We start from the raw sequence: 6,000 nt of genomic DNA, 5'->3' as shown, positions 1-6,000 counted from the left end.
AGCCCGACGGGCAGGGCAGAGATAGATTTTGGTACCCCGACTGAAAAAATCGCTAGCCCCGGGACGTTGGGCTAGCGATTTTGCGAGCCCTGTATCTGATTGAGGAATCACTCATCTTTGGAAAAGAGAGTTTATTACAGAGAAATGTCTCTTTCCAAAATAAAAGCTATACTATCCGCTTCTTCTGGGCTATATTCTCAGCAGCATATTAAACAGCTGTCTAAATGACTCGGCTAAAGTTAGTAGCATGCTTGCTTGTTTTTTTTCTGCTTCCACTTGTCTTTGCACTAGGATGATGTCGGCGTAAATGTGCAGTCATATTCGTTGTGTTCCCACTAGTGCTTTCAGGTTAATCTCGTTGAAATGACCTTAACACCACAACACGGCAAATCTCCGTTAACGAGCTACCGCCGATCGCCCCGTGCATGGGGCTAGACGGCTAACACGTTAACGAGCTAACTGCGCTAACACACTAGTTCCCACCCATGTAATTGAGCATTGCATGGCACATCCAACATACTGTTTTACTTTAGTCCATGACTCGCTTACCTTCAGGGTCATACGTCACATGAAAACCAAAATAATTCCAAACGCCAGATCTGAATGAGGGTGGGGGAGGTCCATGTTGTAAGGAGAGCTTAACTTCTGTCTCGCTAGCTTGCCCTGCACTCTTCCTTCTGACGATGCTGTCTGTGTTGAGCGCTCAGTGAATCTGCGTTCGACTACTCCGCCTAGGCTGCACTGTCGACCCTAGGCGGAGTAGTCGAACACAGATTCACTGAGCGCTCAACACAGACAGCATCGTCAGAAGGAAAGTCGATAAAATAAATTACAAATTTTGTATTGTTCGATACATATGCGTACCGAAAGCACTGTATCGAACGGTTCAATATCGATACGAATATCATTGCACCCCTAATATATATATATATATATATATATATATATATATATATATATTAGGTACGCATATGTATCGAACAATACAATTTTTTTCAATTTTTTTTTTTTCAATTTTTTTTTTCAATTTTTTTTTTTTTTTGTGTCCCGTTTGGATCTATAGCCATCAGAATTGTTGTCTTGAGGCCAAGAAAGATGCCAAGAGGATTTATTTTAAGTGGATCATCATATTGGTCCATTTGATTGACCTTTATTATAATTATGAATTTATTTTATTTTCAGTTGCAAACGGGACAGACATGACTGTGGGATAGGACAGGGGGAAAGAATGAAAGAAAGAGGGGGAGAGAAAGAAAGAAAACCAAAGGGGAGAAAAAAAAAAGAACAATACAAAATTTGTAATTTATTTTATCAACTTTCCTTCTGACGATGCTGTCTGTGTTGAGCGCTCAGTGAATATGCATTTGACTACTCCGCCTAGGCTCGAGAGTGCAGCCTAGGCGGAGTAGTCGAACGCAGATTCACTGAGCACTCAACACAGACAGCATGGTCAGAAGGAAGAGCGCAGGGCAAGCTAGCGAGACAGAAGTGGACCTCCCCACCCTCATTCAGATCTGGCGTTTGGAATTATTTTGGTTTTCATGTGACGTATGACCCTGAAGGTAAGCGAGTCATGGACTAAAGTAAAACAGTATGTTGGATGTGCCATGCAATGCTCAATTACATGGGTGGGAGCTAGTGTGTTAGCGCAGTTAGCTCGTTAACGTGTTGGCCGTCTAGCCCCTCTGTATAGGGTAGCTCGTTAACGGAGATTTGCCGTGTTGTGGCGTTAAGGTTATTTCAACGAGATTAACCTGAAAGCACTAGTGGGAACACAACGAATATGACTGCACATTTACGCCGACATCATCCTAGTGCAAAAACAAAAACAACAAGCATGCATGCTACAAACTTTAGCCGAGTCATTTAGACAGCTGTTAGCACAGGATTCTCCTTATGGAGACCTGATATGTTTAATATGCTGCTGAGAATATAGCCCAGAAGAAGCGGATAGTATAGCTTTTATTTTGGAAAGAGACATTTCTCTGTAATAAACTCTCTTTTCCAAAGATGAGTGATTCCTCAATCAGATACAGGGCTCGCAATATCGCTAGCCCGACGTCCCGGGGCTATCTCTGCCCTGCCTGTCGGGCTATTGTAGGAAGGAAAAATATATGTCAATGCTTTTGCATTCTTTCAGAAATGTAGCTGGGTAATTATGTCATTGGGTGAGCCACTGTCAATATGTGACATATTGAAATCGCGTTTGAATTTGCGCTTGTTTTTTTGCTTTCACTTTGCAATCGCGCGAACTGTGTATAGAGAGCGACAGCACTGATCTGTGAGTGATGATAATTTGTGCACCAATTCCTCTGACATCGTCTTATTAATTGTTAGCTTACTATGCAAACATGACAAGTGAAATCTCCCGCAGCTTAAACATGTGAGAGGTTGATCGCGCAGAGAATCGCTGAGCTTATGTGAGTGCGGCAGGATATATATTTCACTACGATGACCTGGATGATTGAGAACCTTCACAGACAGATATATATTTTAGTTCTGCTGAGCCAAATAAGACAGGTCAGGGCGAAGAAGTGACAGCCAAAGAAAAGCTTACCACAAAACGGAGAAGTTATGACAAATCAGACTATAAGGCAAAAAGAAAGTGCAGCTTTATGGTTTCATGGACAAAAGAATTTCTGTGGCTGCAATATGACGAGCTAAAAAACAACACGCACAAGGGTTAGGGTTAAATTTAAAAACTGTACTTTTGTGTTAAAATATATATTTACAATTTTAATAAATGACAAATTAAAAAGGCATGAACATTTTTTTTTGTATCGAAAAAATATCGAACCGTGACACCAAAGTATCGAACCGAACCGAACCGTGAATTTTGTGTATCGTTGCACCCCTAATATATATATATATATATATATATATATATATATATATATATATATATATATATATAAATGTGCTTTCCTACCCCCTGAAAATTACACATTTTTTGTGGTAAAAAAAATAAACTCTACTTGTGTATGCAGTAGATGCTCCTGTTCCTGCCTTTAAAAGTAGATTCTTTAAGCTGCGGAAATATGATCTCAGTCAGACGGGCAACCTTTCCTCTGTCTGTTGATCTTTCATTGTCCAAGGTAAAGGTTGCTGTTTTCTTCCAAGTCTTGGTGGGGGACCACCGAGCAGAACCACAGGCTATAGTTTCATACATGACATATTGCAAAGGAAGCCAGCCATGTTTAAGCATGATGTGCACGTCAGCATTTTTTTCATTTTTTTTTTCTAGCTGTCTGTTATAACTGATGGAAATCAATCCAAGCATGTTTTCCCATCAGACTGTGCTGTGCTGTAGTTCCTGCTGTGTGGGCTTCCCCTACTTTGCTCCTCTGGAGGAGAACTGTGGTTCTCTGGATCAGGAGAGGAGACACAATGCTCTCACTCTGTCTCGTACTCTTTTCCTTTCTTTTTGTCCTGAACAAAGCTCCTTAAGAGGGGAGCTTGGGCTCTACATTGGTGGCTTGACGCAAACGCCAAATAACACATGTAATGCAGATGAGTGTGGAGAGCGAGAGAGAGAGAGAAAGGTGGGTGGGATTTTACAGTGTTGTGTAGCTCAGGACCCCCCAAAAGCAATTAGGGGCCACCCGTGGAAATGCACAACATGACAAAAACTGCTGTGGAGAATTATGATGGAGATTATTAAAGAAAAATTAACTAATATGGCAGCAAAAATGATGGAAATTTGCAGAACTTTTAAACCTAATTGAAATTGGCAGCAGTACTCATCAGATTATGTTTTTATATCATAATATGTCACATATCTTAAAATGAGAGACAATTGTATTCTTTGGCTTTGCTATGTGATAATTTGCCCAACTTCTAACGATGGGTTTAGCTGCCGTAATTAGTGGGTAAGAGGAGCAGAGACATTATTAGTTTGGAGTAGCACTAGAGCAGAGAGACACACATTTAACCATAAAGCACTCTAAACACATAAGGCTCAGATTTGTTTTTCCCACATATTGCTTAAACATCCCAACACCTGAGCCAAGGGGAGCCACTGTGGACCCTTAGAGTGTAACTGAAAACCTAAAACACTCTCTCTGCGGTAGAGTCTCAGGGCACAGAGGAAAACTTCACTTCAGTTATTGTTGTGCCATAACCATGATCAAGGGAACACCCTTTCTCACTATAAAGTCAAAAATAGTCGTATGAAGTGAGAGTCTTCCACTCTCAAAATGCATTATGTGCAAAATAAAGCTATTTGTGAACCTTGTGATTTGTCTGGAAAAGAAAAGAATGGAAATCTGGTGTGTCAGAGCAGCTCTGTGGGGCCACGTCTGCTCCTGCTCCAGACTAAGAGGACATTTTTCATTAGAGACCGCGCTGTTGCTTCATTGTTCTGCAGCGTATCTACACTTGACATTGAAGTCTAGCCATGAATGCAGGGTGTACCTCTTAAAAAAACCTCTCAGCTGAACGCTCTCATCCTGACACACCCCTTAAAGCATAAACATTCAGAGATTCCAGCCTGATAGCTCGGCAGTCCTTCTCCTTCACAGGTCATTCATCATGTTCAGTCAGAGGTCGAAGTAAAGCCTCTGGAGGCCATTTGTAGGTCATGAAATTTAGACGTTTCATACAAGGTATCATTTAAATCCCTTTCGTAGAGGAGGTCAGTTTTATTTCCTTTTATCTTGTCTTTCACCGTCTTTTTTCTGCACCATTTTAAGAGCATGTTGTAAATTCTGTTTAGTCCAACACCACTTAGTCACATTTGTAGCCACTTTGTTGCATGAAAATAAAATATGTAATATTGACAAAAGATGCCAATTAGCAGTTGTTCTACACACTGGTTCCAATATGTAATCACAGCATCCGTGCGGAAAGTATACAAAGCATTGGCAGACCTGTTGCCCAGCCTAATATACTGTTTTCCTGACCATAAACACGATGATATGGTATGTTCTCACACAATAATCTAACGGGATCTAGCTTTACAGCATTTTTATGAGCACAGAGCGCTGTTTGTAGCTTTTGAAACCATCTTCTCCATTTAATGGAGCTTTGTCCAAGCTTATTAAACAATCACGTATCACCTCTTGAATGCCGTTACCCAAGCTGCGCTCATCGTGCCACAGCACATAAACAAGTATAACATTTTCTTTGTGACCTCCGAGGAGAACTTTTTCGGTGTCTCTTACTGTAACTGGCGAAGAGCTCGCGCTGCCTTACCCCTAACCCCGTCCAGATGGGCTGTCTGAACGCCGGTTTGGAAAAGTTAAAAATAGTCCAAAAAGTAACACTTCATCTATCACTCTCAGCTCTGTGGCAACCAGCTGAAAGAGAACAAAACCACGTCACTTTTTCTCAACACCGAAGGAGATGCTGGAAGAGCTCTGACATATACAGAGATGTTGTTTTCTTTTTTGGTGGAACAAAGAAAAGACATTTTTCAAATGTTTAATTCAGACCATCCTGCTTTTAAAATGTCAAATTTAAGCCTGCACCGCACAGAAGCAATTTCTCTTGCACATTACAGCGGGCTGGTGTTACTCTTGGTTAAGCGTAGCTGCTTATACTTGCAGGAATTTGCCTCATTTTTTGTCCTTAACTTTGCTTGTAATACCGATCAGACACAGTGTTTCACCGAGTCTCTGTTTCAGCTCAGGTATTATGTGCCTCGGGGTGAGAAGTATGAAATTTTAATCATGTGCATGTTGTGACTTATTTTTGGTACAGGCATGGTTGGTGATACATACAAAACAGCTGTTGCAGGTGTGCGCGTGTGTGTGTGTTTGTGGAGGGTGTGTGGGAGAAGGGGAGAAAGAGAAAAGGAAGTGAGAGGAAAAGCGAGAGTCGGCTCGAGCTCAACATGGTTCACCACAGATGGTTATTGTTTAGAATTCCAGGGTCATGATCTCATGCTGTGCTCGCTCTCGCTATCTTCATAGACCCTGTAGGCTATGAATTAATCAAACGAAACACAAGCCTTGATATTGTAAGTACTCTCCTATCAGATTACCGACTGTCAACAGAAAT

The sequence above is a fragment of the Mchenga conophoros genome, linkage group LG13, assembly GCF_057382185.1.
Source record: "Mchenga conophoros isolate Kocher_MC1m ecotype Shallow Benthic linkage group LG13, M_conophoros_male_GT1.1, whole genome shotgun sequence".
Lineage (NCBI taxonomy): Eukaryota > Metazoa > Chordata > Actinopteri > Cichliformes > Cichlidae > Mchenga > Mchenga conophoros.
The sequence above is the reverse complement of the archived record's forward strand: the minus strand, read 5'-3'. Positions refer to the sequence as shown.